The following is a 13,372-nucleotide window of genomic DNA, read 5'->3' on the forward strand; positions in this document are numbered from 1 at the left end:
AGTTGGAGAAGTCCTGACATCGGAGATGTAAAACGATTCCGCGGACATGTGGTTTTGATTTGGCAACCACTACTTCAAAACAATTTTAGACCCAGTTCATAGAAATATTGTTAAAGGTGCATATTCTTTAAAGTGGAAAAAAAGAAGAAAAGTAATGTTTGGCTTAAAGTGACCTCAGCAGATTGTAAACTACGGCTATTTGGTGTCTAACATATGGTTGTTTTGACACATGGGGAGAGAGAGAGAGAGAGAGAGAGAGAGAGAGAGAGAGAGAGAGAGAGAGAGAGAGAGAGAGAGAGAGAGAGAGAGAGAGAGAGAGAGAGAGAGAGAGAGAGAGAGGGACGGAGAGAGAAAAAGACGGAGAGAGAGAGAGGGGGGGAAGAGAGAAAGGATGGAGAATAGAGAGAGGGTGGATGGAGAGAGAGAGAGAGAGAGAGCGCGGAGCACACCACAACACACACACACACACACACACGACCAGAAAGGGAAATCGTTATCACATAAATATTAAAGCAGCAAGGGATATTTTATATGTACTTTCCATTAGACTAAGCAGTACAGTACATACCACTGTTCTTTGATGTACCAATCTTGGAGACAGTGGTTAGGGGATGTATCCTGTACATACTGCAGCTCAAGTTACCTACACCCCGTCCTTCCTAAAGTGAACAAAAAAACCTGACTGGAGCAAGAAATAGTCCAATGGGCCCACCGACGGGGATCGGTAATATATTTGGATTTGACATACAAAACCCCCGAAAACACTGATAATATTGTTGGTTATACATGCGGAAGTTATGTGGTGATAGCATAGTACAAATTATCTTCGTTTGTTTCCCCAAATATACAAGGCAGCACATATAATGACCCTTGATATAGCAATCGTTAAGCATTTTGAATGGGACGGGGGGGGGGGGGGTGTGTGTGTGTGTCTAATGAAGGCAGTCGATCGTACAACCCATTACACCTTTGGCGACCACTTCACCACTGAGTTTTATCCCACCCCTACAATGACAGGTGCTAGGTCCTAGTAAATCTGTGGACCCGCCCTAGGAAAGCTGAAGCTATGGACGTACTATCTACATCATGTGCCATGAGTCAGGAGATTTAACGTTGTGTAACAGTTTCCGAAACGGACGCAATCGCTGATTAGCGTTTGATTGTGTTTATGTGTTACAAACACTGCACGTTGGAATCGAGATAACGAAGGGTAGGTAATTTCTCCCACCTTGAACAATATACGGAGATATTTGACTAATACAATGCAGTGATTTGTTTACTAATTTTAATGACAAATAACTTCTGGCATTACAAGGTCATTGTTTTCTTCAAAATCTCATGGGTTGCTGTAAAACACAAACGCACTCATGCTCAAATGCACACGTGTACATTAATATTTCTATTAAATGTTATATAAATATATTAGAGAGACAAACGGAGAGAGAGAGAGAGAGGAGAGAGAGAGAGAGAGAGAGAGAGAGAGAGAGAGAGAGAGAGAGAGAGAGAGAGAGAGAAGGAGAGAGACATAATGAGATGGGGGTGAGAGTGAGGGAGGGAGAAAGAAAAATAGTAGTAGTAGTTGCAGCAGTAGTAGTGATAGTACTTTTAGTAGTAAAACTTCTGATATCATCCAGATTCCCTTTCTGACATTCTGATATTACCTAGCTTTCATTTATATTACCTAGATTCCCCTTCTGATTTCATCACGATTCCCTTCTGATATTACCCAGATTTCCCTGTTGAGATCACCCAGATTCCCCCTGTGATATTACTGTGGTATTACCAAGATTCCCTTTCTGATATCGCCCAGTTTCCCCTTGTGATAAAACTCTGATTCCCCTTCTGATACCACCCAGGTCCCCCCGTCTAATATCACTCAAATTTTCCGTCTGATATCACCCAGATTACGTATCCGATATGCAAATTCCGCTTAGATATCCAGGCTTCTCATTTAGACTCTCCCTGAAAACCCTCTATCTCCGACAAAAAACGTTAGTGTAACAACAGTTACTGTGTGCGTCACCTAACGTCTAAAACTTCTGTTGTAATTTCACACACAGGTGTCACCAAGCAACAAGTCCGAGAGTAACGGTATGATTATATACACATAATAACAAAGAGTAAATATTAAAGTTTGGTCTGTTTAACGACACCACTGGAGTACATTGAGTTATTAATCATCGGCTATTGGATGTCAAACATTTGGTCATTTTGACCTGCATGTAGTCTTTGAGAGAAAACCCACTACATTGTTTTTTCATTAGTAGCAAGGGATCTTTTATGTGCACCATCCCACAGACAGGATAGCACATATCACGACCTTTGATATACCAGTCGTGATTTACCGGCTGGAACAAGAGATAGCTCAATGGGACCACCGACGAGGATCGATCCAAGACTGACCGCGCATCAAGCCCCAAAGAGTAAATATAACCATAGCATTACTCTATAATGTTATATGTTGTAGGGGCGAGACGTAGCGCAATGGTAAAGCGTTCGCTTCATGCGCGGTCGGTCTGAGATCGATCCCCGTCGGTGGTCCCATTGGGCTACTTCTCGTTCCAGCCAGTGCTCCACAACCGGTGTAACAAAGGCCGTGGTATGTGCTATCCTGTCTGTGAGATGGTGCATATAAAAGATCCCTTGCTGTTAATCGGAAAGAGTAGCCCATGAAGTGGCGACAGCGGGTTTCCTGTGTCAATATCTGTGTGGTCCTTAACCATATGTCTGACGCCATATAACCGTCAATAAAATGTGTTGAGTGCGTCGTTAAATAAAACATTTCCTTTCTTCCTATAATGTTGTCTATAAATGCACCCACTCCCAAAAACTAACGGGTATTATTCTGAAACAGGGAGGCGGTACCTAGCCCAGTGGTGTTTAGCGCGGTCGCTCTACGGTCGATCTCCGTCGGTGAGCCCATTGGGCTAGCTATTTCTCGTTTCAGCCACTGTACGTGTACCACGACTAAAATACCAAATGGCCGTGGTATGTGCTATTCTGTCTGTGGGATGATTTAATGTACCGGTAGCGGGTTTCCTCTATATGTCAAAATTACAAAATATTTAACATCCGATGATAAATAAATCGATGTGCTCTAGTGGTGTCAGTACACAGCACAGACTTTACTTTACTTTATTTTGAACCAGAGTATAGGTAGTACTAAACCAAATAACTTCCGGCTGGGTCAAAGTTCGAGGTGCACCCAACTTTTGATAGAGAAGTGAATACCACAAGTCCTATGATTGGTGATAAATGTGAGTGTGTTGGTTGTAAAAAAAAAAATAATTGTTTCATCTGGGCAAAATATGTATGCAATTTTATTTCATCTAGTACCACTGTGTCAAGTAGCACTGTATTTGAAACATGTATGGCGTACCTGTAAAAGAAGTACTCGAACTTTATGTGGAACTAGGGTACTCATAGACGCTACCCGTTATCTCAGAAATGAGCAGCTTGACCCCCATTTTTTTATGATTCACTTTAAGGGTAAGGGGTGGTAGTATTTATATCGTTTATGTCGATTGATACGTTGCAGATAGAAGTTTTAGCCACATATGTTACTATTGTCGTCTATGGGATTTGATTTGGTAGTATACACCCAGCAGACCGGAAAAAACATGTTTTCCTACATACTGTTGGTTTTATCTGTGCATGATTCGTCGTGCGTTCTACACTTGGTAGGAGATACTGACCTGTCAGTTTGACCACGTTGGTGGAAATAAGCATGCGACACAGTCCAGTTCCGACTTTTACCTGTAACCTGGCAATATGTTGGTAGGTACAGTATTCTATATAACATTTATTTATTTGTTGCTAGGTGATATGAACACATTCCCGAGGTAGCATCACACGGAGAAAGAAAGAGACGGAAACCGAGAGCCAGAGAGAGAGAGAGAGAGAGAGAGAGAGAGAGAGAGAGAGAGAGAGAGAGAGAGAGAGAGAGAGAGAGAGAGAGAGAGAGAGAGAGAGAGAGAGAGAAGGGGGAGAGAGAGAAAAAATAGAAAGAGAAGAGAGGGAGAGAAATAGAGAGAAAGAAAGAGTGAGGAAGGGAAAATAGTGAGGGAATGAGAGACGGTGCATGTATGTGTGCGTGTATAAGAGTATTTGTGCATGTGTTCGATGTTTATTGGTGTTTGTGTGTATCTGGAGTGAGTACAGACCATGTGTATAGGTGTGTGTATCTGGAGTGAGTACCGACCATGTGTATAGGTGTGTGTATCTGGAGTGAGTACAGACCATGTGTATAGGTGTGTGTATCTGGAGTGAGTACAGACCATGTGTATAGGTGTGTGTATCTGGAGTGAGTACAGACCATGTGTATAGGTGTGTGTATCTGGAGTGAGTACCGACCATGTGTATAGGTGTGTGTATCTGGAGTGAGTACCGACCATGTGTATAGGTGTGTGGTATCTGGAGTGAGTACCGACCATGGTCTAGGTGTGTGTATCTGGAGTGAGTACAGACCATGTGTATAGGTGTGTGTATCTGGAGTGAGTACCGACCATGTGTATAGGTGTGTGTATCTGGAGTGAGTACCGACCATGTGTATAGCTGTGTGTATCTGGAGTGAGTACCGACCATGTGTATAGGTGTGTGTATCTGGAGTGAGTACCGACCATGTGTATAGGTGTGTGTATCTGGAGTGAGTACCGACCATGTGTATAGGTGTGTGTATCTGGAGTGAGTACCGACCATGTGTATAGGTTGTGTGTATGGAGTGAGTACAGACCATGTGTATAGTGTGTGTATCTGGAGTGAGTACCGACCATGTGTATAGGTGTGTGTATCTGGAGTGAGTACAGACCATGTGTATAGGTGTGTGTATCTGGAGTGAGTACCGACCATGTGTATAGGTGTGTGTATCTGGAGTGAGTACCGACCATGTGTATAGGTGTGTGTATCTGGAGTGAGTACCGGACCATGTGTATAGGTGTGTGTATCTGGAGTGAGTACCGACCATGTGTATAGGTGTGTGTATCTGGAGTGAGTACCGACCATGTGTATAGGTGTGTGTATCTGGAGTGAGTACCGACCATGTGTATAGGTGTGTGTATCTGGAGTGAGTACCGACCATGTGTATAGGTGTGTGTATCTGAGTGAGTACCGACCATGTGTATAGGTGTGTGTATCTGGAGTGAGTACCGACCATGTGTATAGGTGTGTGTGTATCTGGAGTGAGTACCGACCATGTGTATAGGTGTGTGTATCTGGAGTGAGTACCGACCATGTGTATATAGTGTGTGTGTATCTGGAGTGAGTACCGACCATGTGTATAGGTGTGTGTATCTGGAGTGAGTACCGACCATGTGTATAGGTGTGTGTATCTGGAGTGATTACCGACCATGTGTATAGGTGTGTGTATCTGGAGTGAGTACCGACCATGTGTATAGGTGTGTGTATCTGGAGTGAGTACCGACCATGTGTATAGGTGTGTGTATCTGGAGTGAGTACCGACCATGTGTATAGGTGTGTGTATCTGGAGTGAGTACCGACCATGTGTATAGGTGTGTGTATCTGGAGTGAGTACCGACCATGTGTATAGGTGTGTGTATCTGGAGTGAGTACCGACCATGTGTATAGGTGTGTGTATCTGGAGTGAGTACCGACCATGTGTATAGGTGTGTGTATCTGGAGTGAGTACCGACCATGTGTATAGGTGTGTGTTTCTCGGTGCACAGGAGTACGGGCTCACATTTCCCCGAATTAAACGAAAATGACCAAATCTGGATGATAACTTTTTTCATATTAGCATTACTATCAAACGGCTATATAGGATTGCACGCAAATCACTACGCATTTTTACATGAATTACAACACCCCCAACCCCCTTCACCCCCACCCCCACAGAAAACAACAACAACAACAACAAAACCCAGGGAAAGCTCTTAAAACAGAATTATTAAGGAAATGTGATTTGCCCAAGATTTGTTACAACTTTCTAGGTTTCATCTTTCATATCCACACACCGATATCTTTCACAGTAGGTGAAGTTTTAAAATTCTGAAAGTAACCTATATTGGGTGATACGACCTCCACTAGACAGTTACTATGGCAACGTCACTACACACTTACTGCGGTCCTACTAGGGGCAACGACATCTAGCTGACGCTTCCATGGTTAACGGAAACAATCATATCCTTGTGGGCTTCATCCGATATGTTCAAGTGAAAGTGTGATTAAAGTTTGCATTGTCTGTTCAAGCATTTGACTTTATCCTAGTATTAAAGGGACATACCCTAGTTTTTAAACACTAACGCATATTTTAAACTATTATAAACAACTTAAATCATACTTTACTTAGATTTTATTGTTTAGATTATCAATGTCTGTACATTCGAAGTGTTTATGGTCATCCTGGTGTTTTTAATATCACAAAATGCATTTCTCATATTTTTAAAAACGTACATGAGTTATGGAGTCGAGTCGAGTCTATTTTTAGAGGTTAATTCACCATTTCAAAGTCACAGATTCATGTTTCACTCAATTGTAACTTCATCCAAATGTGTTACAGGTGTGTAGATTAACTAAACTTAGTGTTAATTTTCACTCCTTGAAACTAGGGTATGCCCCTGTAAACAGGAGATTTAACCTATCCATTTGGAAGGCAATTTGATAAGAAATGAATTTTATTAGAGTTCTATCATTGTTCTTTATAAAGTTTGTTTGTTTAAAGTTTGTTTTGTTTAACGACACCACTAGAGCACATTGATTTATTAATTCATGGCTGTTGGATGTCAAACATTTTGTAAAACATGCTACTTGGTGTCTTTGATTATTGATAGAGAGAGAGAGAGAGAGAGAGAGAGAGAGAGAGAGAGAGAGAGAGAGAGAGAGAGAGAGAGAGAGAGAGAAAAGAAAAAATGTTTTATTCAACGACGCACTCAACACATTTTATTTACGGTTATATGGCGTCAGACATGTGGTTAAGGACCACACATATGAGGAAACCCGCTGTCGCCACTTCATGGGCTACTCTTTTCGATTAGCAGCAAGGGATCTTTTATATGCACCATCCTACAGATAGGAGAGAGAGAGGGGGGAGGGAGGAAGGGAGGGAGGAAACCCGTCGCCCGTTACACCTACCGAAATGGATCAAGAAATCCTTTGTATTCGCTTTTCGATAAGCAGGACAGCACTTCCCAAGATATTCAATGTACTTGTGGTATTACATGTTTGATTTACTGCAGCTGCACAAAATGTTTATAAATCACCTCTTTGCATCGCCGAGTAATGACCCGAGTGTAAATAAACTTCTTTCAATGCAATCATTCCTCTTTCATCCCACACCACGTTTTAGATTTGTGTGTCGTCCAGAAACGAGTGCAAAAGGGGAATTAAAACTCGCAGACAATGTGGGTGGCCCATTGCAGTGTGGTTGCCCCCTTCGCCCCCAATATAAAATCCTGACTTCGCCAATGCGTTCTGTTCCGTTTTAATCATTTCATTTCAATTTATTTTCTTTCGTGCCGATATCCAATTAAGGTTCAAGCACGCTGTTCTGGACACACACCTCAGCTGGGCTGTCTGTCCAGGACAGTGGGTTATTTGTTAGTGGTTTATGAGAGACAAGAGGGTGTAGTGGTCTTACACCTACCCATTGAGTCGTTAAAACTCGCTCTGAGTGGGAGCCGGTACCAGGCTGCGAACCATGTACCTACCAGTATTATGTCCGATGGCTTAACCACTACACCACCAAGGCCGGTTCTGTTCTGTTCTGTTTCTAATTACTGTCTACAGCGATGCCAATGGTGCTCTGATGTCAGAAAATTGATCCGGAAATTAAAAATCACTACCACGACAATAATTTTTCCAACTGAACCTCGGCCAGTTGTATACACATACGTTTCAAATAAACCAAACCAAGTTAATAATTAATTATGTAATTACTAAATACCTGGTGATACTTGATTGTTCTAACTGATACACTGATGGAAAGAATTAAGGGACCACATGGAATTGTAGACCAGATTTAATTTACTATTAACGTAGCAACATCTGTATTTAAAGGCATACTGTCACAGATTTAAGGACCTTATTTCTCTAAAAATGGATAATAAATAAAAATTACATTAATTGTTGGAAACCAAATCTAGCTATTGCACCACCTTAACTGAACCATGATGGAGTAAAATCCATGTCAACCCTCTCGGCAATTTAGTTTTTGAATTATGGACCATTGCCATAATTCAATTATTTTACCAAAATATCATTAATAAATGGAATATGGTGGTTATGAAGATGGTTGAATAAAGTATATTTAGAGACAACTCAAATTATTTTTGTTCAGGTAATACTTGGTTAGATCATTAAATAGGTCAGTGGTCTGTTACAATATGCCTTTAAAGTGTGCTCCGTGGTCTAGTAGATAAGCTGCTGTACAATCAAGCTGGCGACAGTGGTTCAAATCCCGTCAAAGCTGAGCCATTCATCTTTCTCATCTATTTCGAGGAATTTTTACATGGATCACAACTAATATTATCGGTTGGCCGACTGGACTATTTCTCGTTCCAGCCAGTGCACCATGATTGGTATATCAAAGGCTGTGGTATGTGCTACCCTGTCTGTGGGATGGTGCATATAAAAGATCCCTTGCTACTAATGAAATAATGTAGCGGTTTTTTTCTTTGAGACTATAATTATGTCACAATTACCAAATGTTTGACATCCAATAGCTGATGAATAATAAATCAATGTGCTCTAGTAGTGTAATAGATAACTGTATTTTGAAAGAGTGTTATATAAACACCCTATATGACGAGTGCATAAGAAAACTGGTTAGTCAAATAAGAGACCTGCTTGTCACTAATGGTTTTGGTCACATATGGTATAATCAAAATGTAGAAAATCGCAATACATTTATATCACTATTCAAACAGAAAATGACTGATCAATTTATCCAATCTATGTATGCTGTATTCAACAATTCTCCAAAATGTCTGTTATACAAATTCGCTGTTAATAATTATTGCTTACAACCTTATCTTCAGAAACCTATTGACTTGAAATACAAACATATTTTGAGTAAATATAGATTATCTTCCCATAATCTCTTTATAGAAACGGGCAGATACCATAATATTGACAGGAATAATAGAATTTGTCGTCTATGCAATATGAATGTTGTAGAAGACGAATATCACTTTGTTCTAGTGTGTCCTTTCTTCAATAACATAAGAGATAAATATATTAAACCTTTTTATTACAATAAACCATCAACATTTAAATTAACGCAACTACTGTCCAGCGACAATTCAAAACAGCTAATTAAATTGTGTAAGTATTTGAAAACTGATACCACGCATAGAACAGACAACATTGATACATGACATATGTTATTGTATTGTATATTATTGCTATGCATGCATTACCCATTTACTATAGAATTTTATCGATTGTAACCCAATGCTACATACCATTCCCCGCAGTGTGCACATTATATTATTTTATATATAAATATGTATGTATGCCTATTGAAATACATGGTTAAAAGGTTTTAGGCCGCCTCATTTTGCTCGAATATCTCTATCGGCGTTGCCCGAATTTTAGGATTTAGTCCAGAAAGGAGAAATGGGGGGGGGGGGGGGGGGGGGGGGAGAGAGTGTTAAAATTCTTTTTTTTCTCCCTACATTGTCTGACCCTCTATCCTGTTTAAAAGATTATTTTTGGATTTTCCTTCAAAAATGCTCCAAATAATAATTTAATAATTTATTAAATTACTTGCCATTATTTCATATTCGTTACAATTAGTCTTGGAACATGGATCTATGCAAACACACACGAACTCAGGGGAGTTAACTGTATTCCGCTAACTTAATTAACTCGCGGAAGTAATTGAATACGTCATTATAATTGTTAGTTACGTTGGGCCGCAGGTGCGTAATGAGAGGCGACCAATAGCACGCGTTTCATGAAAGTGAATGCTGACAAAGCGCACGCACATTACTGGCTAATTCGGAAACCTTAAAAATTAGGCTTTTTTTCTTTAACAACACCACAAGCTAGAGGACAGTGATTAATGAAATATTGCATAATGGATTCAAATATCTGATAATTCTTATTTTTTGTCTTTGGAGGGAACTCACTACATTTTGTTTTAATTAGCAGCATGAGGTATGTCGTATACACTTTTCAGCACACAAGACCGCACGCGTGTATACCATGACGGTTGACGTATCAGTCGTGATGCCCTGGTTGGGGCAGGGAAGAAACCCGATTCCATCGAGGGTTTCAATTTCTGTACTTTATTTGGGACTTGGGCAGGACGTAGCCCAGTGGTAAAAGCGCTCGCTTTATCCGCGGTCAGTCTAGGGTCGATCCCCGTCGGTGGGCCCATTCGTTGTAGCCAATGCACCACGACTGGTATATCAAAGACCGTGGTAAGTGATATCCTGTCTGTGGGATGGTGCATATAAAAGATCCCTTGCTATTAATGAAAAATAAATGTGGCGGGTTTCCTCTCTAAGACTATATGTCAAAATTACCAAATGTTTGACATCCAGTAGCTGATGATTAATTAATCAATGTGCTCTAGTGGTGTCGTTAAACAAAAACAAGCTTTACTTTACTTTATTAGGGACTATTATCAATGTACCAGCGACTACAATGCTAGAAACACGTGTTGGGAACCTACAAAGATTACAATGGATGCCTTCTTGAAATCAGAAGAATTCAGTTCCGACTGGATTTCGACAATTATTCTCTACCGAAAAGTGGTGTTAGCAGAATCAAAGATGGCGGATGTTAGTGTATGCATGTGTACCTAGTGCCGCGTTAACCTTATTGAGTTGACACAATCAATTTGACAATTGAAAGGGACATTCCTGAGTTTGCTGCATTGTAAGATGTTTCCGACTAATAAAGTATGTCTACGATTAAACTTACATATTAAATATATTTTCTTGTTTAAAATATCAGTGTCTGTATATTCAATGCGTTTCTGGTGGTCTTAATATTTGTAAGAAGCCCAAACTGGATTTTGTCTTCAAATAATTTCGTACGTACGAAACAAATATATTTTAGGAAATAAAATGAAATTTAACCTAGCACAAATATTAGAACGACCAGAAACACGTTTAATATACAGCCACTAATATTTTATACAGAAAAATATATTTGATATGTAATTACAATCGTTAAAAAGTCTCTGTTAGTCGATATTATCTTAAAAATTGCTGCAAACTGAGGAATGTCCCTTATTGGATATTGAATCAAACATCTGATAATTTTTATAGTTAGTCTTTAGAAAAAACTCACTACATTTTGTTTTAATTAGCAGCATGGGGTATGTCGTATGTACTTTTCAGCACACAAGACCGCACGCGTGTATACCATGACCGTTGACGTATCAGTCGTGATGCCCTGGTTGGGGCAGGGAAGAAACCCGATTCCATCGTGGGTTTCAATTTCTGTACTTTATTTGGGACTCGGGCCCAGTAGTGGGACGTAGCGGGACGTAGCCCAGTGGTAAAGCGTTCGCTTGATGCACAGTCGGTCTGAGATCGATCCCCGTCGGTAGGCCCATTGGGCTATTTCTCTCTCTAGCCAGTGCACCACGACTGGTATATCAAAGGCCGTGGTATGTGTTATCCTGTCTGTGGGATGGTGCATATAAAAGATCCCTTGCTGCTAATCGAAAAGAGCTGACAATCAATTTGACAATTTAAAGTTTAAAAATTTATTTGAATAAAATACTGTATTTCACAGATGATACTATTCGCTGAAATATTAACGTTTAAGCCGGAAATCATGTGGCTATAGCACAATTTGGCTACAGTGGTTAAACAGTGGTGTTGAAAGATAAATAAAAAAAGAATTCTTTCCATAATACATTTATCAAACATACCATGACGTATGTGTACGTCAAGATCTGCTTACATTCTTCTTCTTCTTCGTCTTCTTCTTCTCGTTCGGTTTCATATGCTCACTAAACCCTAAGATGTGCTGCATCAACGAATTGGACATGTAAGAAGCCAGTACCGGATTAAGTGCAAGCTGGGCTTGTAGGGTATATACCACCAAGTCAAACCCTATAGACGACAATAGTAACGTATTTGTCAAAAACTACATGCAGCGTATCAATCGACATATACACCACGGATATAAATACTACCAACCAAAAGGCACCCATTACCCTTAAAGTAAATCAAACTACTCCAGTTCCGCACATAAATGTCATGCTATTTTTAGTAGGACCCCGCACATGTTTCAAGCACAATGGTAGTTGGTGCATTGACATAGTTCAAATTCAACTACAGGAATTTACTGTCAAGATAAAACAACATTTTATCACAGCAAACACGGCCACATTTATCACCAATGGCAGGACTTGTGCTATTAACTGCTCTATCAAAAGTTAGGTGCGGCTCGAACTTTTACCCAGCCGGATATTATTTGGTTTAGTACTACCTGTAGCAAAATAGTAGCATATCACACATTCACCCCCCCCCCCCCCCCGTCACCCCCACCCTCGTCCCATACTACCATAGGCTTACATAGTTAACCACAAGAAACAGCCTGTAATTGCAGTCATTTAAAAGTAAAGTTTTGTTTTGTTTAACGACACCACTAGAGCACAATGATTTATTAATCATCGACTATTGTCAATAACATGATTTTTATCTTGTCTACTCACGTCATTAATCTATATTGCTAATATCACTAAATGCTTCCATTGTCAGTGCTATATACAATTACTGCTGTGCTCTAAAAGCAACGGTGGAAATATTTTCACTAACAAAAATAGGGCTTGTTTTCCATTAAAGGGACACACCCTAGTTACGTTTATTTGTTAACCATTACGGCGTTGTTTTTCGCTATTAAACCCCATTTTTCACAAATAAAATTGCACTTTACTTACATTTTATTATTTAGAATACACATTTCCATTCACCTGAAGTGCTTTTTGGTAATCCTGATGTTTGTAAAACCACGAAATGCATTTTTTGCATTTTTTCACAAAACGTGTTGTCGAGAAAAAACCGTTAAGCAAGCGAGGTCCAATCTATTTTTAATGTCACAGACGTTGGTATATCACGTGGCCGTTATCATTTTGGTTCGGTTTGTTTTCTCGCGCACGGTTCGCGCAATCAACATCCGATTTGTTGTTGTTCATTTGTGAGATTTTTCTTCACAGTTCGTAAAAAATTTCAGTAACAATAAAGTTCAGACAAGTAACAAACGTTACAAACCCTTAAAACCAATAATTTTGCTAAGTCTTACGATATCAGGAGAGGGGATACAACCAGGACAGAACAGTTGGAACATGTCCAGGAGAGGTGAAACGAACGCACCCTAAGTCTGTGAAATTTGTCGTGACGTAGGCATTGTTGTGCTTCTACCGGTGACATCAGAATACTAACTTTCAAAATTA

This window comes from Gigantopelta aegis, chromosome 14 (genome assembly GCF_016097555.1).
Source record: "Gigantopelta aegis isolate Gae_Host chromosome 14, Gae_host_genome, whole genome shotgun sequence".
Lineage (NCBI taxonomy): Eukaryota > Metazoa > Mollusca > Gastropoda > Neomphalida > Peltospiridae > Gigantopelta > Gigantopelta aegis.